Source organism: Sorex araneus, chromosome 2 (genome assembly GCF_027595985.1).
Source record: "Sorex araneus isolate mSorAra2 chromosome 2, mSorAra2.pri, whole genome shotgun sequence".
NCBI lineage: Eukaryota > Metazoa > Chordata > Mammalia > Eulipotyphla > Soricidae > Sorex > Sorex araneus.
Genome location: NC_073303.1, coordinates 179560999 through 179587955, shown reverse-complemented (window position 1 = coordinate 179587955; position 26957 = coordinate 179560999). Strand labels below are relative to the sequence as shown.

At 33.9% G+C, this 26957-nt stretch overlaps 1 long non-coding RNA gene across 1 annotated transcript in view; it reads left to right on the top strand.

Moving 5' to 3' along the window:
• The window catches only part of LOC129402598 (uncharacterized), a 162642-nt gene that overhangs the window by 7866 nt on the left and 127819 nt on the right, over positions 1-26957 (top strand). The window contains exon 2 of the long non-coding RNA XR_008628716.1: positions 21467-21588. This is a non-coding gene — a long non-coding RNA (uncharacterized LOC129402598). The remainder of the gene's footprint in view (positions 1-21466; positions 21589-26957) is intronic.

The window sequence follows — 26957 nt, the reverse complement described above, 5'->3', positions numbered from 1 at the left end:
AAATTTTGTTATCAGAAAAAGTATCTTAACAGTCTAAATAATTGTGGAGATTAAAATAGAAATACTTGTTGAGATTCAACACTGTTAAAAGTATTCTACTTTTTTTTCACTTTTGAAATGTAATATGTGTGCAACAAAGCCTTTACCTTATTAGTATTATTTTGAAATCTATAACTCAAATACAGTAAGTTTTAAATGTTTTTAAATTTTCTTTAATGTTTTAATGGCAAATAAACAACATATGCTTTTTTAAGATCCAGCTAAAAATAGAGGTATGTATAATAAGAAATAAAAGGATGTTAATGAATGTTTAAATTTGTTAAGGAACTGTATTATCAGTCCGTTTGCACATATATGAAAATTTAGTTAGGGAAAGTTTGATTAGACTTAGAAACTCTCGTGATGTTTAAGCAGCTATTAATTAGAACAGTAACCTACAGCATATGCTTAGTTTTCACATCTAGAATTGTAGTCGTACTACAAATTATTACTAGTATTGATAAGGTCTCTTCTCCAGCCATGCTATTCATCGGAGCAAGAACTTCAAATGAGTTTCCAGCGACCATAAGTAAAAAGATGGTATGATAGGCTGCTCGTGCATATGGTTCTCTTTAGCAGGCCAACTGTTACTTTTGCCCACCAACATTACTGAGGACATATGGCGTTACTCTCACAGTGGAAGCTAGTTGTGTATGGTCATGTCTCAGTGTCTGTATAAGACTGCTGGTTGACTTCCTCTTTCTGCTCATGCAACCAAATGTCTCTTGCTAGAAAAGTTTAGTATCCATAGCAGGAGATATTATGCTGATACTATGCATTGTTATTATTCATTGAAATAAAAAATATAGAGTCAATTTTCTCTCTAGTATGAGCATTAGACTTAGGAGATGCCTACCATTATAAATCTTTGAGGGAAAAAGAGAAGACTGTCAGGACATATTTTTTTTTCAAATTTTATTTTATTAAAGCAATGTAAGTTACAGAGCTATAAATTATTGAATTGTTGACATATAATATTCCATCAGCGATCCAACCACCAGTGTCAACTTCCTTCCTCTAGGATTGCCAGATTCCCTTTCCTACACTGCTTCCTCCCACTCCTTCCCCTCCCCCAACTTCAGTCCAGCCTGCCAACTTGATTTAAGTTTGGTTATTGAAGTTTGGGTCTCATGATTTCAGTGTTGTTCACTTTGTGGTGTGGATATTTAGCCAGGACATTTTTTTCATAAGATCTATTCATAAGAGTTATTCAAAGGCATAAGAATGATATAAAATCAGCACAGAAGAACTATCAGAAATGATTACTTGTCAATAAGTAAAACAGCAATATATTTTCTATTAGTTGTGACTATTGTGAGGTCTGAATTTTTGAAATAAGGCACTTTAGTACCTGCATCAAGTTTAGACTTTTCAGCAAGGACGCTAACACTCTTTCACAGAAGAACTGGAAGTTGCATTCTGTAGGGAAAGCCAGGCTGGTGGCTTGTGCTAACGGACATGCGCAAAACACTTGACTTAGGTAGCATGACTACTTTCCAAAACCAATAAGTGGTACTGTTGTGGATTTGAGAAAAAGACAATGGCTTTGCTAAGCTGCTGTTTTTTTGCATAATTAAGATTATTGTATAAGCATAGAGTAATTTTGTACATTGTTGGAAAAATCTGAACATTTCTCACTAAACTTGAGTTTAAGGAATTTTAGGTAAATCCAAAGCTCTGCCTTGCCCTAAGTAGCACTGCACTGTACTACACTATCATCCCTTCATCAATTTGCTCTAGCGGGCACTAATAATGTCTCCAATGTGAGACTTGTTACTGTTTTTGGCATATCGAATACGCCATGGGTAGCTTGCCAGGCTCTGCTGTGTGGGCAGGATACTTACTCTTGGTAGCTTGCCAGACTCTCTGAGAGGGACAGAGAAATCAAACCCAGGTTGGCTGTGTGCAAGGCAAATGCCCTACCCACTGTGCTAACTCTCCAGTCCTTGCCCTAAGTAAGTCTGATAAATATATCCAGACATGTAAATGACATGTTTTTAAAATGCCATTGAATATTACTTGTTCTGCAAGGTGTCAATTCAGTTTTCTATATCAGGGTACATCTATTAATTGCCATTAAGGGCATGTGTGAAATAATTGATAAATTGTGGTGTCAAAGATTTGTCTTAATGATGATGGATGCACAAAATAGACCATTTCTACTTATTTTACACTTGTTTTGAGAACTTCCATCTCTATCCTTTCTCCTTTTGATATACCAGTGAGTGAAAAATATTATGGGATACCAGGGATTGAACATGGGTCAACCCCATGCAAAACAAATGCCCTTCCCACTGTATTGTCACTCCAGCCTACAAGTAAGTATTTTAAATTAGAATTGTGAGTGCAAAATTTATAATCTCCATAAAAATTAATTCCAGAGTAATTATCAAGTATCCAAAATATGACGAAACTGCCTAGAAAAATATCACTTGTAATATTATGACAAAATAAATTTTTTCAGCATAATTCTGACTAAACAAATAATAAACACTGAGGAATGACATTTTGTTAAAACAGAAAGCTTCTATATTTCAAAAGATACCATAGTATATATAAGAACCTGGTGTCCAACATTTGAGGCAGGTAACACTTGAGGCAGGCTTGCCTCAAGTGCTGGGGAGAAGGCAATTGGGATAGAGAAGGAGCCATTATGGCAAAGAGTTGGAAATGATCACTCTGGATAAGAGCTGTGTGCTAAAAGTAGATAAAAGAACAAACATGATAATCTCTTAGTATCTATATTGCAAATCATAATGCTCATAAGGAGAGAGAAGAAAGAGTGTGAGAGTGAGAGCAAGCGAACAAGAGAGAGGCAGATAGAGAGAGGGAGAGAGAGAGAGAGAGAGAGAGAGAGAGGGAGAGAGAAAGTAAAGTGTCTGCCATAGAGCCATAGAGGCAGGCCTAGGAAAGGGGGGTTGCTGGAGGGAAATTGGGGTCATTGGTGGTGGGAAGTGGACACTGGCGGAGAGATGGTTGTTGGATCATCTTCTGACTCAAACTCAATCATGGATAGCTATGCAACTATGTATATCATGTATCTCATGGTGACTCAACAAAAAATATTAAATAAACAAATAAAAAAGAATAAAAAGAAGAAAGTTGCCTTCAGGAGGGCAGGCTAGAAAAGGAGATATGGGAGGGAACCTGGGAACAATGTGGAGGGAACTTGACTTTGGTGGTGGGATTGGTTCTGAAATATTGTATGTATAAAACTCAACTATGAATAACTTCATAAATCATGATGATTTAATAAACTTAAAATATTAAAAAAAGCAGTTTCAAAGATTACGCTTTTTGTATTCATTTGATATATTCTTCATTTTGATCTTTGTAACAACTTTATGAGAAATAGTTAGTAAAATAGGAAAAAAGACAGAAACATCTCAGGAATATTAGAAACTTCATACAAATGATAAGTAACTTAGGGAACATTGCCTATTTTTGAAGTTTCTTTTTTTTTAAATTTTTCATTTTTTTTATTAATGAGTCACCGTGAGGGTGCAGTCACAGAGTTTCGTGCCTGTGTTACAGAAATACAATACTTGAGTACCCATCCCTCCACCAGTGCCCATTCTCCTCCATCGATGGCCCCAGGGTCCCTCCCTCCCTCCCCTCCCCTCCCCGTGCTGTCTGCCTCCCCGCCCCACCCCATGACAGGGAATTCCTTAATGTTCTCTCTTTCTTCTTTTGAGTGTTATGGTTTGAATGGAGATACTGGGTAGCTATTCTGTTCAATCTATTTGGTTGGTGTTCCCTTCTCTGTCTGAGCTGCCCTCCCCCCAGCATGTGAGGTCAGCTTCCAAACCGTGGAGCTTTTTACATATCAACCTGATATGTGTCATTCCTTTCTTTTAATTATTTTTTTCTTTTGGGATCACTCCTGCCGTTGCTCAGGAGTTACTCCTGGCTTTGCACTAAGGAATCACTTCTGCTAGTTCTCAGGGGACCACATAGGATGCTGGGAATTGAACCCGGGTAGGCTTCGTGCAAGGCAAATGCCCTACCCACTGTGCTATCGCTCCAGCGCCTCCTTTCTTTTAATTTAATATGGGGTACTCACGAGAAATCTGTGTACTACTCTTGAATGTATCTTTCTCTCTCCCTCTTTATGTCCCTAAAGCAAATTTACTTCACTAAACATATGCAGGCAGGGGCCGGAGCGATAGCACAGCGGGTAGGGCGTTTGCCTTGCACGCGGCCGACCCGGGTTCGATCCCCGGCATCGCATATGGTCCCCCAAGCACTGCCAGGAGTAATTCTTGAGTGCAAAGCCAGGAGTAACCCCTGAGCATCGCTGGGTGTGACCCAAAAAGCAAAAAAAAAAAACAAAACAAATAAACATATGCAGGCATGTTAAGAATTGATATTGTCCTTAGATAAAACATAAAAATATAGAAGAAATAACTTTCGTGATTATATTCCTAATATAGCAATCATTTATTTATAAATAATGTATGTATAAAATAATTTGAGGTTACTATCTCTTATCTTACTAGTTCCTTTAAGCTTATGCATTTTCAATATATAATGCAGTAAATGCAATAAAATGTCCTAAGCTTAGAATATAACTTTTTTCTGTTGACAAGAGCCTCTTGACATAAAACTTACATGCCACTTATCTGATATTTTTCATAGAGCAGGATATAATATGCCTATCAGAAATAGTATTTTTATACTAATTTGTTATTATTTGTAGTAGTTCTTACTCCAAAGTTATCTTGATAAAGAAAGGAGATTATTTATTTATTTATAACAAAGCTGTCCTTTGTTCCTTTTTTTATCATTTTGTTTGTTTGTTTTGGGTCACACCTGGCTGTTACCTGAATTTACTCCTGGCTCTGTGCTCAGGGAATCATTCCTCAAGGACTCAGAGGACCATTTGGGTTGCTGGGGATTAAACCCAGGTTGGATGTGGCAAGACAAATGCCTTATGCTCTATATTCTTTCTCCAGGCTTCTATGCTCCCCCCCTTTTTTTATATTAGAAAGAGCTTTTATTTCCTTAAGTGTTTTGTTGCTTAAATGTGATGAGTATCCGGGAGTGGAATGTAGTGGAACAGACGCTTACTGTGATATATGAGATGAACTTGCTTCCCTAAGCACACATAGGCAAGAAATGCATCTGGCTTCTGTGCATAAAAGTCAATTATGTTCTCAACTGTGTTTCTGTATAATACCCAAACTTTTAGGAGCAGATATCCTCATAGTTCTTCCAACAGGGATTTTGCTTAATTATGGAATTTAACTTAGCAGCAAAGTTGGAAGATACTAAATCTCAGGCCTGTAACTTAACCTGAGTAGTAAATATTGCTACTGCATGCTAACTTGGGAAATCCATTGAGAAAACTCTGTGTGTGTGTGTGTGTGTGTCTGTACATAAACATTGTATGCATAAAACAAGTGAATGTTTTTAGGCATAATGTAATAACATGCATAAGCATTCAAAATTTTAGGAAATGCAATGTGTAGGTGAGATATAAAAGGAGGCTGGAAAGAACAAACTAATACAGTTAGTTAGGTTTTAAAAGCTAGTCCTTAGTGTAAACAGTGATAAGAAAATTAACTGCTAGAAAGGTAAACAGCATCAAGACTGACAGGATTTAGCTCAGGTGTGAATAGCCTGGGGACACCATACAGAGAAATTATTCCAATAAGCGTAGAAATTATAGTTCTAAAAAAAATTAGTTCTTTTTGTATGTTCAGGTACACCTGAATATTTTATTTTCCTTTAAAATTGCACATAAAATTAAAATTGCACATTTATTTGTTTATGAATATTAGTTTCAAATATATTATAATAGTAATCTTTAAAGGGTCTAAGAGTCAAAAGCTTTTTTTTTTTAAATTGAATCACTGTGAGATAGTTACAAGTTTTCATGTTTGGGTTACAATCTCACAATGATCAAACCCATCCCTCCACCAGTGCGCATTCCCCACTACCAATATCCTAGGTATATTCCCCCCTTTCCCACCCTCCCCCTGCCTCCATAGCAGACAATATTCCCCATACTCTCTCTCTACTTTTGGGCATTATGGCTTGCAACACAGACACTGAGAAGTCATCATGTTTGTTCCATTATCTACTTTTGGCATGCATCTCCCATCCCAACTGGTTCCTCCAGCCATGATTTTCTTTGTGATCCCTTCTCTATTCCATCTGCTTTCTCCCCTCCACTCATGAATCAGGCTTCCAGCTATGGGACAATCCTCCTGACTCATGTATCTACTGTCTTTGGGTGTCAGCCTCCATACACAACAAATGAGAGCAGTCCTTCTATGTCTGTCCATCTCTTTCTTACTCATTTAACTTAGCACGAAACTCTTCATGTCTATCCATTTATAAGCAAATTTCATGACTTAATCTCTCCTAACAGCTGCATAGTATTCCATTGTGTAGATGTACCAAAGTTTATTTAACCAGTCATCTGTTTTAGGGCATTCGGGTTCTTTCCAGATTTTGCTTATTGTGAACAATTCTGCAATGAATACATAGGTACAGATGTCATTTCCACTGTGCTTTTTTGCATCCTCAGGATATATTCCCAGAAGTGGTATTGCAGAGTCATATGGAAGCTCAATTTCTAGTCTTTGAAGGAATGTCCATATTTTTTTCGAGAAAGGCTGGACCAGTCGACATTCCCACCAACAGTGAAAGAGCATCCCTTTTCCCCCACATCCACGCCAGCACTGGTTGCTTTTGTTCTTTTGAATGTGTGCCAGTCTCTTTGGTGGAGATATCTTACTGTTGTTTTGATTTGCATCTCCCTGATGAACAGTCAAAAGCTTTTAATAGAATTTATGACTAAAATATTTGTATAGCATAATATTTACTAGGCAAACATCAATTCTTTACATATAAAGTCACCCTGGTCCAGTTACTGAATAAATAGAGTAATAATATTTTCAAAAAATTCTACAATCTAAGCCCAGAACCTAAAAATATATTATGCTAGAAGTAAGATGGAGTAAACTTGCAGGTGGATCTAGGATTGTTAATCATTTGACCTTAAAATGAAATAAAATACCGTGATTTATTTCTGTGAGACCAGAGTAGTGGAGGGTAACCTTCTAAGAAACGGTTGAAATGTCACAGGGAGGTCAAAAGTTCAAGTCAGAGGTGATGTTTGCAACAACCCTAACAAAAATGTAGAGATAGTCTTGGTAGATAATAGCAGAGGTAGGTGGCTAAATATGCACTCATCATCTAGAATGAATCCCTTTTGCAGCTTTCAACAGGAACATAGCCTGACCATGACTTGATTTTAGCTCCATGAAAAAAAAAATTCCATTTTGGATTTTTTACATCCTTGACTGCAAAAAAATGAATTTGTGTACTTTCAGTCTTCTGAGTCTGTTAATTTATTTTAGTTTCAGTAAGAAATAAACACACTTAAAGTATCCACTTTCTTTAAAAAAAAATTCTGACTGGTGTAATTAAGTTGGATATTAAGGAAAACAATTGTAAGTTAACTTCCTCAGAAAATATGCCACATCAGGGCTGGAGCAATAGCGCAGCACATAGGGGGCTTGCCTTGCAAGCAGCCGACCTGGGTTTGATTTCCAGCATCTCATATGGTTCCTGGAGCAGTTCCAGGAGTAATTCCTGAGTGCATAATCCAGGAGTAACCCCTGTGCACCGCCGCGTGTAACCCAAAAAGCAAAAAAAAGCCACATCATTATAATGATAACAACTGAGAAAGTACTGTTCTCACCATGAAGTTGATGTATTGAGATAAATTTTTAGATGCATAGATGATGTATATATATATTTGTATATATATATACATATAAACTGATGATTGCAAAAGTGACAACTTCTGAACACCAATAAAATTTTAGCGGTGTTTGGTGTCCTTTGAGTATGTAAACCTGGGTACTGTGTGAAAGCATGAATTTTATAACCCTTTATATATCTTTACAGAGAATATACAGTTCTTAATAATATTAGTTTGAGATCTAGGATCCATTGGATCAATAATCTTACTGCGTGTTGGAGTGTGAAAGCAGCTGGGAAGAGAAGAGCCAGGCAATAGAATGGATATACATGGAAAATTAAATTTCTATTCCTATTTCAATCATAATTTTGTTCAATATTCATACATATAGCATTAAGATAAATATTGTAATTCAATGTATTTCTCATAGGTGAGAAATATGAAATAGCGATAAGTGAGTAAATAGGCGAGTAGAGTTGAATAAAAGTAGCTATTTTCCAGAGCAATAGGATTCAAATCAGAATCTAAAAGATTAAGTTCATGTAATATCTCTAACTTAATAATAGGAAAGAAACTATACAGTAATATCTCTAACTTAATAATAGGAAAGAAACTATACAATAAGGTATATTGTCTAAAATCTCAGATTCCTCCCTCAATAAAAACTTTTGAATTCAGCAAAACTTTATTTTAATTTTTCTTTAGGGCTTGTAATCTCACAGAAATAAAAGCTGAACAATATGTCATCCATTAAATTTCTTGTGAGTATATACTCATCATTGGAATATGGGTTTTGGTAACTATGGCATGATATTCTTTAAGTTCCCTGTAAAGTGGAAAATATCTGGTTAAAATGAATAATGAAACATTACAACATATGGTACCTTCCACAAAAAATTGCAATTTTTTTTACCTTATCATTAATACCATCTGATATTTAAATTAACACTGTTTTAGAAGATTAACTATTTCTAGAGTATTTTTAATTCCCCAATTTCCCAAATCTACTTTGTTAAAATATCTTTAAATTATTGTTTTATACAATGAATTCACTTCAGCACATTATTTCTAAAAGTGTGATTTCTTGGTTTGGACAGTTTAATCATTAGTAAAGTGTTTGTAAAGAGCATTATGATTCAAAGTTTATGCTATTTGTTAATCAGACTAAATTTTAGCAGCAAATAAGCTTCAGTAAAAGTAAAACTTGTAATGTAAATTGTGACCTGAAAATTTTCCATCAACTATTTAAAAACAATTTTTGAGTTCACCATTAAAGTCATTGTTTGCCCTTCATATAAAAAGTCTCTAAATCTATTGTACTAGTATATATCATAAACTAACAAACTTAAAACACAATCCTAGTGTCTCATAAGAAACACATTATTTTCCAATTGTAATGGTTTGTTCAAAAATTCTATCATTGGGGCTGGAGTGATAGCATAGCGGGTAGGGCGTTTGCCTTGCACGCGGCCGACCCGGGTTCAAATCCCAGCATCCCATATGGTCCCCTGAGCACCGCCAGGAGTAATTCCTGAGTGCAGAGCCAGGAATAACCACTGTGCATCGCCAGGTGTGACCCCCCCCCAAAAAAATTCTATCATTGTTTCATAAAACTTCAATGATAATAATTTACTTGTGTTTTTGTTTGGATATGCTTTCTCATATTGGATACCATTTTATACTGTGAACAAAATTTCCAGGCACTAGAGACAGAGAACATACGAACAAATAGGAGTCATTCTTCTATTCTACATCAAGGACCTCTAAGGAGTTCATAACTTTATGGTAAGGATTTTGTATAGCCTGTATGCTAAAGTGATAAGCTATATCTAAGATTATTTAGTTCAGATAGTTCCAGCAAAATTTGAAATGGCTGTGTTTTTATTCCTTTGTAATTTCAAAAGTTGGACAAAAGAATTTAAGAATTTTCTTGTGAAAAAAGTGAAGTCTAACTAAATGCTATGTCACTAAATATACTATTAAAGAGTGAAAGTATTAAAGGTTATATTTTTCATCAAATATAACCTATAGGGAAAATGCAGCTTCTCCTGACTGAAGATAATAAATCTTGAAAAGTTTAATGACTATTTACAAAGTCATTACTCAATTAATCACTGCATCAACCAGTGTCAGATATACTCACTTTGAAACTATTATTCTTTAGACTATCTCCATCATCTTCAACTCTGAGAGATCATAAGCTAATATTAGCAATTAATGCAAAATATATGGCACTTAAAATGCAGAATACAACAAAGCACCTATTTTATTTCTTTTTACAAATTCATAAGTAAAATATGAATTTCTGGAATTTCCCAATGGGTTTGATGGTCACATGTAGCAGAGAATCACTACAATACAGAATTATGGAAAGTAAGGGACACTTTCTATTGAGTTTAAAAATGTCTCTTTTTTCACATTGATCATTGTTTTCCCTCAAGCACAATAATATATGTACGACTAATTGTGTAATCACAAACAAGGAAAAGATGATGATCCTCAGGTGGTTGCTGCTGTTGCTGGACACCTGTGTGCGTTCGGTAGCCCTGAGCCGCCTCCCCGCCTCCCCACCTCCCCAGGGCCCCCCAACAGAGACACAGAGAGACAGGGAGACAGGGAGGCTGGGGACCACAATCAGATGGTGAAAATGGCCCCTTTAATGCAGGGTTGCTAGCATACTTATAGAACATCTGAAGGGGGTTGAGGTAAGCACAGGTGTGATGGTCATTTACATAGATAAACATTTGGCCGAGGAAATTCTTTTAGGGAGATCAACTTAAGGAGACACTCTGTCTTCCAGAGACAACTGCGTTGCTTTTACGTTTCCCTCTAATTGTATTAAGTTGTCAATACTAGCAGTTGTTTGGATAAACACAGTAAGAGACAAAGATCCAACACTTAGTTCTCTGGGCTGAGAGCAAACAAGGCTTTAAACACTTGGTTGTCTGGTCTCTGTGTGCAAGCAAGGCTTTTACCGTAAATCCCAGACTAAGTTCTCAGGCCAGTTCAGCTAGTCCTTCCCCAGGGTGGGGGGTCCTGTCTCTAAAGTTGTAACAGTTTGCATAAAAACCATGCATTTACACTTTCCAGAATGTCCCATTTTGCTGCCGGGTAGTTTTGCCACTCGCCCCGGGTCCATCCCAGTCCCACGGCGGGACCTCCCCTTTGGGGTGTCAGGAACTAGAGAAACTGAAATCTGAGTCAAGTAGCTATGATCAAGGAATTATGCCCAGGGGCAGATATATTTCAGAGGCAATCAACTCCCAAATATTAGGAGCACAGCATTAATGGTCTTTCTGTGTTTAACGAAAGAACATTGCTCTATGGTAACGTATAAAAAGGCTATAGGGGAAACAGAAAAGCAAGTACAAATATACAGCACTTCAAATACAAAGCAGTATCAATATGAGTTCAGAATTACCAGAAAGTTTTGTTTTACAAGCAATCGAGATTAACATGGGGGGCTGTGACAATGCGAAGGAAAGATTACAAATAAACTTTAACTAAATTAGGGATGCTAGCAAGGGTAATATAAATTCCTCTAGGAGGAGGAAAGGAGACAACTCACTGAATAAGCCTAAAGCACTTAGGGTTAATATCCAACACAAAGGGGAGGTTGAAGATAGACTTTGGCTAAATTAAGGATGTTAGCAAGGGCATAGTAAGCTTCTCTGGGAGGAGGAAAGGGGCAATTCACTGATAAAACCTAAAGCACTTAGGGTTGATATCCAACAACTAATCACATGCCAGCATACACACATAGATCCCTATGATTGAGAGATGCTTTTAACCTTTTTTTTATCTTTATGCCTTTTTTTCCTCGTTAGTTCTATCTAGAAAAAAAAAAACAGCAATTCAAAGATAAAAGTTATTTTTATAGAAAGAAGTATATACCTATCCAATAGTACAGATGCTATGTCTGTCTAATGTTCCCTAAATAGATCTTTTATTTTAACATGTATCAACTTTGTCTTCACAAATTTTAATTTAAGTCTGTGAACTCTAATCCAGAAAATCTATCTTGGCACGTCAATACAGACTTGAGCCTCACAGGTACGTAAATTCTACTTCTTTTCTAAAACTCTGCCAGCCCTTGGTTAACTCTTTAACACCTTGTCAGTGGTACAGGGATGACTCAGGTAAGTCAGTTGCCAAAGTAAGACTTTTAAAATTTTCATTCTTGTGCTTAGACTGATTTATTTTTTAAAGATACGTTTTAATTTCTCTAAATGTCTTGATTTTAAGGTTATTGAATTAATGGTTTACTTTCCTGTTCAAAAATAAGATTTGGGGTCAGACTCTCAAAAGAGAGTACATGCTTTCCATACGGGAAGCCTGAGTTTAATCCATAGCATCGAATGCTCCCCTGATCCACAAACCAGGAGTAACACTTCTGAGTGTTTCCCAGTTCTTACTCCCCTGAAATAAGATTGAGCTGTACCAACACAAACACATTTGAGTATGTTTGTGTATGTAGTAGACTCATTGTTAATTGAATAATATGACCCTAATTTTATAGTGCAAAGAGAAGTCTGGGAGAAAAGAGGACTTATTGATTTTTGGATATTTTTGGGTGGTAGATTCAGTGCTATCGTTATATTCTCAACCCATATTCTCACCTTTTAAAAAGTATAACTTAAAAGGATTTATACTCCTTTTAGCCCTCTCAGAGAGCCCAGCAAGCTACCGAGAGTATCCTGTCTGCATGGCAGAGCCTGGCAAACTACCCGTGGCGTATTCGATATGCCAAAAACAGTAACAAGTCTCACAATGGAGACATTACTGGTGGCTGCTCCAGCAAATCGATGAGCAACAGGATGACAGTGATACAGTGATACAGTGAACTCCTTTTTAGAGCTTTTTAATTATTAATTTCTCTCTATTGGGCAAACTGTTTCAAATACAAATATTTTAAAAGTATAGGTATTTCCCTTGTTTTGGAAGTTTATATTATGCCCTTTGCTATTACAAAAGATCTGCATTGTTACTGAATTTTGTTAAATTAAAGACAAAGAGAATTCGTTATGTACGACAAAAGAAAATAATTAAAAATAATGCTTATTATAGAGGCAGTTGAACACCCAAAGCAGCAAGGGTGGAAACCCAAGCAACTTCCCCAGGAACTACTTTAGGCAGACCAGGTAGTTTTCATGTTAATCTTTTAGCTTAGTTTTGTTATTGTTCATATTCCTTTAAGTTAATGTCAATTTGAGTTTTCTGTGATATTTGTTTCAATGTATAGAGTTTTTTTTTGGATGTGACAATGTTAATATTTTCTCAATATAAGTTAATGTTCATGGCTTCTTCTCTTTATGCCATTGTGACTTATGATTCTTTTCACTCACTCTACTTTTGGAGAGTGGTGTAAACCTAGTTTAACTGGACCGTTTTTGTCCTATTTATTCCAACAAATATTCTGATTATGCTTATTATTTATTTATAGCTGTATACATGTTCAAAAATATTTTCCTGATAAAAGATGGGAAATATACCATCTTTGAGACATCATTTTAAAACATTTTTGTCTTCATTTTCTACATCTTGTTTCCATTTGAGTTTCCAAGTAACAACTTTAAAATTCTGGCCTGAAAATATTCATACATCAGTTTATCCATATTTAATGAGATGTCTTTGTTCCTCTATCCAATACAGTATTATTAGTGTATTCTTTTCATATCTCCACATAATCTCTAACAGTGAACATCATTTCTATACCACAGAATCACTGAATTCTAATTTTTGAGTTTGGTTCTAGATATTTCCTTCAAGAGTTTATGTTTCACTAGACAATGTATTATGGGAGTTTCAGAAACATGTAACCTAACTGCCATCATAGAATATTTAAATTGAAAAAGAAAAACATAAGTTTTTGAATCTCTTCTGTAAAGAAATATAAATTATTATTCAATAATACATTATTCAATCTAACTTTTCTTCTAGAATTTTCCCACTTTAATTTTTTATACATAGTATGTGACATACATATTGTTTTTCCCCATTGTGCTATTCTAACCTCATAAGCAGCCAATCTTTATTCTTAACCCTCAATATTCCTTTTGTTATATATACTAAACCAATCTCTTGAAATTTCTAACAATTCATATCTCTGTTTTTGCTATGTGCTTATGTTAAAATCCACATTACCACCCATGTCCAATCTAGTCCTGTATAGTTTCACCTTATTACTAACTCAAATCTTTATCCTTTCTTCACCACAACCAAATTAATAGGTTCTAATTCTTTCTATGTGTAAAGATCATTCTCACATTAAAACTGAATTCATAATCCTTTAAATCCTTATAAAAGACTTTTTCTTCTGTATAAAAATCTAGCTTTTTTTTTCTTTTATGTGCATTGGCCCTAACAAACATTGTCATCCAAAAGAAATGGCTAATTCAACTCTACACAATATATCTACCAATAAACTCATATTCAGATTATTGATTGACTTTTTTGTAATGACTTTTATTTTTGTTTACTCAAATTTCTTCACCTGTCTTCTCTCTGTATTTCAAGCTGTAAGAATCTAAAACTCCTACATTTATAATTTACAATTATAGATGAGTAACTTGAATATTATCTGACTCTTATTTGTTGAATACATTAATTTATATCTAAAAACACTATAGCTAGAGAGTTCACAGTCTATTTACTTTCTATAGTTTCCAAGGCTCAAATACACATTCACTCTACCTTCGCAAAAGAGAATCAAATCCAGGGATGACACATCTTTAGGTCAGACCATTTGAGAAAGTACCAAGATTGCAAAGAATTATTTTCAGCTATTTCACAAATTCCATACTGTTTAAGAGGATAAATCAGTCAGTCTCTCTGAATAGATAACATGTTCCAAAAATGCTATCGGATTCGAAAACACTATGTTGATTACTGCTAGCCTTGCTGTTGTAAGTCTCTTAGTCTGATCATTTTAAATAGGTAACTATCAAGTTGCCTTTCACTGAAAAATAAATTTGAGGATATAATAGTTTCTTTTTTTTTTGGATTTTTGGGTCACACCCAGATGTGCACAAGGGTTACTCCTGGCTCTGCACTCAGGAATTACTCCTGGCAGTGCCGGGGGACCATATGGGATGCTGGGAATCGAACCAGGGTCGGCCGCATGCAAGGCAAATGCCCTACCCACTGTGCTATCGCTCCAGCCCCGAGGATATAATATTTTCATTAAGATTAGAATAATAAGTTTTGAATAAAATTTACTTATCTAAAATGTTTTCCTATGGGCATAAACCAGTTTATGAGTTAAAATTAATGTTTGATGTACTTAATACAGATCATATCCCAAAACTTCATCTTCAGAGATTCTTACTTATTTAGTCTGATAACATTGGTACCCAGAGTTGTACTTTTTATCAAAAAACTGAAATTATTTTGAACCAGATCAATTATTGTTGGCACTTTGGGAGAAAAAGTCAGGATTAAATATATTTTAAGTTGTCTTTTTAAAAAATAATAACTAGTAAGTGATTCATTAACTTTTAGTGAACAAGGGACATAATAGGACTTTAATAAATTTTAACTTATAGGGACCTGGGTTTGATTCCTTCATGCCTCTCAGAGAGCCAGGCAAGCTACCCAAAATATCCCACCCTCAAAGCAGAGCCTGACAAACTCCCTGTGGCCTATTCGATATGCCAAAAACAGTAACAAGTCTCACAATGGAGATGTTACTGGTGCCCACTCGAGCAAATCGATGAGCAATGGGATGAGAATAACAGTGACAGGGACCTTAAAGTTTTAAATATATATTTTATGTATATAAAAAGTGAATCTTAAAGACATTCATCTATTAAATATATTATCCAGGATCTGAATTCATGTTGTCTTTCTTATTTGTTCTAATGTATGCTCTCCTAACATTTTATTTTCAGTTTCCATTTATTTTTTGTTAAAAATAAATTAGATAAGTATATTTATGTATTATATGTATAATTTACATAAAACGAAACTATTTTGAATTGTTCATGATTTTGACCATCACCAACATTTGATAGATATAGCTTGAACTGAGATATAATCTACCTATGAGAATTTCCTAAGTGCAAAAATACCCCCTTTAGAGAGAGAGAGAGAGAGAGAGAGTGAGAGAGAGAGAGAGAGAGAGAGTAAGAGGGAATGTTTCTGCCACAGAGGCAGGGGATGGGATGAGGTGGGGGTGGCATGAGAGACACTGGATCATTTGTGGTGGAAAATGGGCACTGGTGGAGGGATGTTACTTGAACATTGTTTGATTGAAAAATAACCACAAAAATTTGTAAGTCTGTAATTGCATCTCATGACGATTCAGTAAAAAAAAGTTTTAAAAAATACCCCCTTTAAAGAAAGTACATGCAAAACAGTCAAAGGACAATGTTAAAGTAAGCCTCCAGTATATATCTTAATATAAGTTATTACTGAATGTAAGTCATGTGACAGCTTCTAATGAAAATTTCCCATTGCAAAAAATCAATGCTAATAACTGGAACTTGAGAGCTGTAATGGGTTCTGCTGTTTTTCTGGCTTAAATTGTGTTCCTATAATATGCTGAGAAGATAAATTGATGACCTGTGAGCTATGGTCACTTCCTGATCCCATTTGATACTTTGGCCTTTAGTTTTAAAAGGGTGATCATAGAGGTTGCTTCATAATGGAGAAGTTGTATTCAAGGAGCATTCTCCAACTGCAAACCTATTGGCACGGACCAATTTTAATTGAGCTGTACCTCAAAATAGTGGCCTCTTTGCCAAAAGAGGTGCTTTCACAGAAAATCGTTTGCTGAATATTTTCTTTTGAAATGCTCAGTTAAAACATTCTATAAATTGATTAGAACTGGATAGAGATAGCTCATTTGATAGGGTATTTGTTTTGTACACAAATGACCTGAGATGAATCCCTTGGTTGCTATATAGTCTTCTGAGTACTATTGGAAATGATCACAGCTTGTTGGCTCAAAACCACATCCCCTCCCCGCCAAAAAAAAAGATTAGAGAAACTTTATAGATCACAATGGAGTGACAATTTCAAAGGCATTATTTATCTGGACCACTGAAATAAATTTTAGACAAAAAGATATGCAGACTAGCAAGGAAGTTCCACTTCTTAATGGGATATTAGATGAGGGTATTGATTTTTAGAAGTTGGCTTCTTATATTATAACCCAGAGATGCTCTGTAATAGAAATGGTCCTGATACCTCTAAACTTCCATGTGGATTTATAGTAGATATTCTACAGCCAGAGCAGTTAATTCTGGGCTGTTCTTCCTAGAGACTGTGGTGTCAAGTCTTCTATTGCTAATTGGTCACAAATGCTTATACAAATATATTAATTTTGTTACTTTATATAATAAGATGCAATATATAGTGTATTTTGAGGGACGTGGAATATGGTGCATTATACCATATTCAGCTCTTCCCAGGGCTCACTCCTGGGACTATGGTCAGGGATCACTACTCAGGGAAATATATATGGTGTCATGACACAAGCCTGGTTGGTCATGTGGAGCGCTCCCTATCACCAGTTGTATTATCCTTCCAGCTTTGTATCACTGTATCACTGTCATCCCATTGTTCGGCGATTTACTCGAGCAGACACCTGTAATGCCTCTATTACACTCAGCCCTGAGATTTTAGCAGCCTCGCCTTACTCATCTTTCCCAACGATTGGAGGCTCTTTCAGGGTCAAAGGAATGAGACCAATCGGTACTGTTTTTGGCATATTGAATACACTATGAGTGGTTTGCTAGGCTTTGCTGTGCGGGGCGGAATACTCTCGATAGCTTGCCAGGCTCTCTGAGAGGTGTGTATATATCCTTTACTGTATTTGGAATATGAATATGCCATGGGGAGCTTGCCAGGCTCTCCCATAAGGGCAATAGACTCTCGGTAGCTTGTCAGGTTCTCCAATAGGGAGAATTAGGCTATTACATGTTGCGCGGCTGCAACATCTAATAACCTTGGAGATCTTGGCCCTGGGAGATCTTTGTATTACTTTGTATTACATATCTTTCAAGCTTTGTATTATTAATATTTATTTTGTATGCTTTGTTGAAGTTCACCATGAAAAAAAAGAGGATGAGGCCAGAGAGATAGTTGAAATAGTCAGGGACCTGCATGCATGTGATCAACTGGCTCAATCACTGACACCACATAAGTTTCTCTGAGCACAGATCGAAGAGTAAGCCCTGTGAACATCTGGTAAAATCCCCAAAACAAACAAACAAACAAACACACAAAAAAAAACAGAAATAGAAGAAAAGAATAATTCACATTGAGTCAATGTGTAATTACATTATTGTTACCATTATGAAATGCTAAGTTATGTTGATTGTGTTCACTTCATATCAGCATATTTGGGGCAGAGAAGAAAAATGATTTCAGGTACTCTTGTTTTAATGTATTTTAAAAATCTTAAAAGAATAACACATATTCTCCTCTCTGCTTTAATTCTCACTTATGTGGATATTTTTTAAAAAGTTCATAGGAGTCAAGAACATGTCTTTATGGTAAATGTTACATTATTTTCTAGTTCCTTTTTCAGATGCCTTCTTGGTTGTTTTTTTTTTATAAAAGGAAATAGATTTATTTTAAATTATGTGGGCACAGTTGTTGATTAATATCAAAAGTTTAATAGAAAGTTGTGATTCTCATATTTATAGAATGTCAGGAACAGTGTATAGATAATACATCATAACTTGGCATTTATGAAATATTAGTTTTCCATAAACATCAACATGAAAAGGAAGCTTACATTTTTTTTTGGTTATAATGACAACTTGAAAGCCATCTGTTCCTTAAAATTTGACAAAACTCTACAGCAGTACTGATATTTTTTTGTGCCAATCTTTCCTGAAGAGTTTTAAACATTTTCAAATACTGCTTTGATTCAATATAGAATTGTTTTTAAATGTCATCTAAAATGACTATTGTAAGTTAGCAGAAATTAAGGAAATAATAAGAATAACTGCAGGAATAATTTGATGAAGAGTGATTTAAACTTTCTAACTTCATTAGTAACATGTAAAATATTGCATGGTGATTGGAAGTAAGCTAAGATACATCAGTAGTTACTAAACCGTACATCTGTACATAAAAACAACTGTAGGTGCATGCCACCAATGTTGGTCTTTGCCTGTAGTCCCCTACCTTGCTTCATGATTCTCAACAAGATAAACAGACATCACTAACGTTCTTCTATTATATCTCACATATTATTCTTCAATCTAAAATAAGTGGTAAAAGTTACATGTGTTGGAAAACTTTGGGCTATTTCCTGGACAATTAGTTACTTTGGAAATGATTGATTCAGGGATTAATTGTCTCATTCAATAAGCCTTATCTTTTAATGAGTTTTCAATTTGAAGCTCTTAGCTGGGTAGAAAATACTTGAGGTCATTTTATAAGGTAAAACATCATTTCCTTTTTCTTAGTATGAGTAATACTATAGTAATACAAATTTACTCATACTTGTATTACTATAGTAATACAAGTATGAGTAAATACTTGTTTCATGACTAGATTTTAAGAGCCTAAATGATTTTGCATCATGTGATATATTCATTGTGTGGCTTTCCCCTAAATTTTGATTTTTTTCAGCTGCAAAATAAAGACTCTGAAAGTGCTTAATTCATAGAGTTTTAGAGAAATAAGGAGAGGACAGAGTGATAGTACAGCAAATAGGGTACTTACCTTACATGCCACAACTCGGATTTACACCGAGTAATCCCCTGAGCCCCACCAGGAGTGATCGCTGAATATCAGGAGTAAACCCTGAGCACCACCATGTGTGACCCAAAAGCAAAGAAAAAGGAAACAAGATAAGGAATGTAAGGATTTAGCATATTAGAATAACCAGGAATACAATATTAGTTGAGAAAATTTTGTCATCATTACACTGTTATCACACAAGAATTTGTAGATGTCTTATACAGTTCATCAGATATGAGGAGAAAAAAATCTAGGCACTTAAGTTTTTACTTAGCTCTGATTTTTGTGGGCCTAAAATTAGATAATAGCAAATTAATAAGTTCAGTGTACTTTATTGTTGAAGGTAATAAGGAGAAAGCAGTTTCAACTGATTGTCTTAAAATTTATGAGAATTATTATTATGTAGCACTTTGAACACAATGCTTCAAATTGTATTATGGGATCATTAAATATACTTTCATTACCTCATTATTTTGTCAACTGTGGGAAAACTGGTACTTAAGAATAATCCCTAAAGTTTCCCTTGTTGACTATTTTAATTGTATTCTTGCCATTTCTTATTTTTTTCCTGAATTAGTTTATCATGCATATGCAGTTTTTATACATAAATGTATATATAATACATATATTGTCGACTATTTTACATGTTTATGTATAAAATATGTATTATTTTAGTATTTAATCACTCTACAACTCGATGGCTTTTCTTTTTACTTTTAGGGTTAATTTATATTAGTGTGGTTTTGGTTTAATCATTTGACAATTGTATAATATCAACTGTATGAATAGATATTTCTTTGGTGAACATTTAAATAGAGTACAAAATAAAAATTTTAGTATATTTTGTCCTGAAATACATTTTATTGTATATATCTCTAAAGGAATAGGTACATATAATACCAGTTATATAACTGTATGGGTTTTATCCATATGCCTTAATCTTAAATAACATATTATATAATTATTTAGATATTCTTAAATACATTACTATTTAATGCTTAATTTGACTTGTAATATTGGTAATTGTATAATTATAATTATATAATTAAAATACTTCAATTTTAAGTAAAAAAGTTTTATGAACATTAAATCCATTTATGCTATAGGTATTTTTATAACTAGAATACCATTTAATGCAAGACTATAAGTTACATTATATACCATAACAAAATTTCACTTATATATACAATATCATTTTATTTATTTCATAGAAACTATACAGTGTTTTAATGCACCAGTTTTTTAAAAATTTTTATTAGTGAATCACTGTGAGGTACAGTTACAAACTTATGAACTTTCATATTTGCATTTGGTTTACATCTCTCCACCAGTGCCCATTCTCCTCCACCAATGTTCCCAGTATCCCTACCACCACCCCCACCCCAACCCTCACCACCCCACCCTGCCTCTGCAGCAGGGCATTCCCTTTTGTTCTCTCTCCTTTTGGATGTTGTAGTTTTAATGCACCAGTTTATCCAAAGAACAAGCTGTAGTGTCTATTCATCTTTTTTTAATGAATTAAAAATTAATGCAAATTTCTGAACATCTAGCATTTTTAATTTTATTTGCCTAAATTGAAAACTTATGCTGGAATATGCTATTCAAATTAATGTTTAGGCTATAAACTTAAATATGAATGAGGCTTTATATTATTTACCATAGATAGAGTGAGATCGGAGAGCCAGTTTTAAAATGTGTTTTACATGGGATAATTTGTATGTGGCTTATTCGATATGCCAAATACAGTAACAATAATAGGTCTCATCCACTGACCCTGAAAAGATCTCCAATCATTGGGAAAAACGAGTAAGGAGAGGCTGCTAAAATCTCAGGGCTGAGACGAAGGGAGACATTACTGGTGCCCACTCGAATAAATTAATGAACAACGAGATGACAATGACAGTGAATTTCTAAGTACACAATGCATATTAGATATGGAATTTAGCTGGTAATAAATTTCTTGAGATTGAAATTTATTATACCTCTTTGTCCATCCTTATAAATATGCAGAGTTTAAAATGCAATGGCCAGAAGACAAGAGACTATCACTAGAAGAATGTGGACATGGACTCCAAGACTGCTAATCCTGACAGTGCTCCTCGGGTGTCAGCAGGGAGATGGGCAAGGTCAAGGTAGGTACAGCCATGTTTTATTATTCTAAGAGCTGGATGCTGTTTGTTTTTCTACTATGGAATTATGGGGAACTTTGCTTTGATACTTAAAAAGATTTGCTACAATAGTTTTCCAAGTCTGTTTTTTTTTCCCCCTTGAAGTGTAACATAGTGCTTCTTTACCTTCTAAATTGAGGCAGTAGGGGTGAGTTGTTTAGATTTGAAGTAACATTGTTCTAAAATTGGCTGTACCCTCTTTATTCAGCTGGAGTAGATGTTATGTCCACATACATCTGTGGATATTTTTGTGTAATAATGCAAGGTTATATTTTGGAACATAATACTTTTGATTTCTATGTTTCTTTAACATTTTTAAGTGTTAAGAACATATTTCTAAAGTGTTCAAGTAACTCAGAAAATGAGTGAAAAAGTGTTGTTTCTGTTTCTTTATTATATTTGGATAAAATTGATGACAGATTGTTGTGTTTAGGTTGTGGCGTCTTGACTTATCAGTTTCAGAGTAGAAAAGGGGCATGGATTTTGCAATAAGGTTTGTAAATAGCCTGATTTGATGAATAGTGGCATGGACCGTCAGCTGCCAGAACAAGTGTTAGTGGTGTGCAGTTTTTTTTTTTTATTAGCGTGGTAGTTTTGGAGTTGTGTTGTTTCCTCAAATAGAAATTATAAGGTGATGTTTTAGGGTATACCATTCTCTGACCTCGTGTCTTGGAGGAGTGTTCCCTTTGATATTGTTTCTGCATTTGTCAAGATATGAAATGAAATATGTGAGCAGAAAAGATATAGGGCAGGTATATTGCGCTCGATAACAAAGTGTTTAGTGTCATTTTATAGTTTTGACAGACTCGAGTATTTAGTAGGCCTTTGGTGTCTAAAATATACAATTATATATATATCTATCTGTATCTGTATATGTATAATTGGTAAATTATTTTGAAATGACTTCTGAGAGAATAATTAACACATATGTGTTAATAACTGTATGTAAGTATACACAGGTAACAATAATAGAGGCCCTAATTTGTAAATGTTTTTATGTCATTAGAATTTATTTAACATCTAATTATATATTTCTTTTTCTTCTTATGATACTTAGTGCATGGGTTTTTTAAATTTTTTACTAAAAGTTAGAAACAAGAAACAGTAGGCAGCAGATACATCTCTCCTTTTGGCTAACAAAGTTGTTTGTTTCTTTGGCAATGTCTCAGATTACTAAAATGCAGCAGGACAACTGCTTTTTTCTTCAATAGTGATCCAAGAGTACATTTATTATTGTATAAAATTGCCAAAATATCTTTTCCTGTGGACATCATTTTTAGGGTTTATGACTTATTCTTGGTGCATAATGCTTGTTGGGTATTTAAGTTATTTGAGGTAAAGTAAGTATTGTCTCTTGTTAGACCAATCCCCTTTCATTTCTCCAATATCAATGTTTTAAATATTCTTTCATTTGAAAATGACCATCAAGCGCCTGAAATCAATTCAGTACTTTGTTTTAGTTAAGCTCCTAGTAGTAAATGAGAGTAATTTGATTTCTTCTTAAGAGAATAAATTAAAATAGACAGTGATTCAAAAGACAAAATAACTTCATAGAAAACATAATGGAATGATTTACCATTATAGTTAATAGTATTTTGCTCCTTTTAGAGTAATAATATCAAATGAAGAAGATTCTTAGACATAGTAAGCAAATCTTAGTTCATAGAGAGCCTAAGGTACATATTATTACTTAGATCAGTAATCTGCATTAATATTTTTAAAATTTTGATGTGCAATTATGGATAAAATTAGACTATGCATTCTAACATGGAAATTACTGTGTATATTTTAAAAATAAAACATTGCACTCTACTGATAAGAAAATAATATACTAAAATTTGTGAACCAAATTCTCTACATATTTATTTTGTGGTTTTGCTTTAAAGTGACTATTGGAATCTCCAAAGTCGAGTTGTGAATTTGTGAATTTTCTATTCAAGTTTTTCATTTTAACACAGGATATTACTCTATTTGTAGTTTACTGAGAAATTTGAATGCTCTTTCCCATAAAATATAAATGGTAATGCAATTTTAGGAACAAAAGACAAAGGTCCACAATTCTGAAACATGCAATCACATTCAATATAAATTCCACTATGGGCAAGTGTCTATAACTATAAACACATATAGGAAATATACTCTTAATCAAAAACATCCTGGAGAATCCTGATTCTTTTCTTTTTTTTTTCTTTTTGGGTCACACCCAGCAATGCACAGGGGTTACTCCTGGCTCATGCACTCAGGAATCACTCCTGGCGGTGCTCAGGGGACCATATGGGATGCTGGGAATCAAACCCGTGTGGGCCAAGTGCAAGGCAAACCACTACCTGCTGCGCTAGCGCTCCAGCCCCCCTGACTGGTTATCTTCTTGAGGGCATAAATGTTAAAAAAAGAGAAAGGAATGAATGCTTGTTTGAAATCAGATAATATACAAAAATACTTTAATTTGAGGGCAACTACTTCTCTGATTCTGGACTTGCAGAATGCCAAGTACATTTTTTTAATGTCCATTTATAGGGATTCAGCCCATTTATATACTACTTAATATAATTTTCATATTAGACATTCTTTAATCTGGGGCTGGAGGGATAGTGCAGCAGGTGAGTGCTGGTCTTGCACGCAGCCTACCAGGTTTGATCCCAGACATCCCATATGGTCCCTTGTGAACTGCCACAATTAGTTCCTAAATGCAGAGCCAGAAGTAACCTCTGAGCACCACTGGGTGTGATCCAAACACCCACCAGCCCCAAAAAAGAAAAAAAAAGGGAAACTCTCTAATTTGTGAAAAAGAAGTTACATTTTATAATAAGGAAAAAAAATCTTTACAAGTAATATGAATAATAAAATCATACTTCCTTCACTTTAAAGCATGATAATTATATAGACACAACACTTTAAACATTGACTTTGGTAATACACATTTTAATATGATTTCTCAAATAACAGGTAAAATGAAGAAAATATTTAATGGAAAGGAAACCTATAGAAAAGCAGTCTATATATAGACCAATAATTTTATAGAACTGTAATCATTAAAACTGAGAATTATTTTCCAAGATCAGCAATCCTAGTTTCTTCTGCAACAATATATTTTGATAATAATATAAGATGTGTGTTAAGGAAAAATGCAGTTTATATTAAAAGTATTAAGAAAAAAATCTCACTGGGATATATGTGAATATAAAAATAGGGTGGGGTAATTGGGATAATGTTAAAAAATAAACTGACTCTAACCAAAAATACTATCATAAATATTATTTATAAAATCTCAACATAAGTCTATGTCATCAAGTTTATAAAGTAATGCTTTTGTCTTGTGAATAACTAAGCTGTGCTGTTTTTCTGATGTAAAATAAAAACAAGAGCAAGAAGTTTGGAATTCTATATTTTTAATGATTTCAGTTTTGGAATTAGCACTATTTTACTTATTTTTAAAGAATTTAAGATGTACTTTAGTTACTGATATACAATATGTCATCATAAGAACACGTTAGTCAATAAAATTGAGTTCCATCAGAATTTACATTCTGAAATTACTAATACTAACCCTGACAATGGATATTTTTAATATTTGGTATTTATTTTTAGTATTCAGGTGGAAATGACTTTGCAGCATTTTTAAAGTTTGAGAACAAATAAATTACTTTATTTTTATATGCTAATATTAGGTCATACATTAGGTAAAAAACAAAGTCTTACTATATTCAGCAATTATAATCTACAGTTGTATGGTATCCAATGAAATAGATAAATTAGGACACTAATTGCTAGAGAAGCATATAATTTACCCATTTTTCCAAATTTTTATGCTATATTATCCTGGGATAGTCATTTTATCTATATTTGAACAATTATTGTGTCACATTTAATTCGAAACATCCATTATTCTTAGAGACAAACTACTGTGGTATGGATGAGTGGTTGTTAGGGCGATTGATAGATGGGTTTATGGAAGATTATATAAATAATGCTCCTCTTACTTTCTCTTTTCCTTTAGATATTTCCCTCAAATGTGTCAAAGACATTATTTTTATTTATATAATATTGTCTCTCATTCAAAATCTTTTTCTGTGTAATTATCTAAAATATAAAAGTAGTGTCTAACTTTGACTTGAAAGGTTATAGAAATAGATGTTAAATTAAATATCTCAGATCATAAAGCATATGGATTTAAAGTTTAGTACCACTACAATTAAACTTCTGAGGTTAATTGAATAAATTACTTTCTTCTTATTATCAATATGAATTTTTTCTATGCTGTTTTCTGTGAAAATGTGTTTAACATTGATTTATCTATAATGCATATATGAATATAAATTTCTATTTAAATACCAAAGCCTAAACTACATTAAAGAAAACATAGGCAAGAGGTTCTTTGGTGTTGGCTTCCTTGATGTCAGTCATGGGGTTTCGACTTTCACAGCATGAAAAACAAAAACCAAATGAAATGTAATTATACTCAGTTAAAAGTGTTATACATGGAGAAAAAAATTGTGACACCGTAATTCAGACCTTTGGAAATGAATACTGTACAATGATTATTTGTGTGTAGCAGGAGACTTGATATTAAAATATCACTGTGCTAAGTAGTATGAAAATTGAACTCCAATATTTAGTAAATATTGATTGATTCCTTATTAAAATGTACATAATATTCTATTTGTAAAATAATTACATATGAGCCTTATATAGTGGTTGCTTATAGTTTGTACATATAGTGTATGTACATAGGTGTATTCACATTAGTCTATATAGTGGGAAAAATGCTACGTGTATTTATTTTTAGATTTTGAGTATAAATAAAAATGATGCAAATTGAAGTTTCCTCATAAATCTACCTCCACGTTTAAAATACTAACAATATTTTTTCCCCAAAACTTCCCACCATTCTAGATATAATATAACACACTGTTTCCATAGCTTAGCAGTTTTATATTATATGGTGAATAGGGAAACTAGAATTATAAGACACAAATGGATATACTTTAAAAACAATAGCATTTTGGCCTAGAGGGGATACAGTGGATAAGATTCTCACCTTGCATGTAGCTGATGCCAGTTAGATACCCAGTACCCATATCATACACCACTCTCTGCCAGAAGTATCCTGAGCACTACCAAGTATAGTCCAAAAATAGAAACAATTTCTTTTTTTCAGAATTAGTCTTTAAATTGTGAATTTCTGAGAAAAATACCCAGGTAGTACAGAATTCTTAGCTATTTGAAGGCTGTACTCCTAAATGAAACAGTAAAAGTATTATTATTATTATTATTATTATTATTATTATTATTATTATTATTATTATTATTGAATCGCCGTGAGAACAGTTACA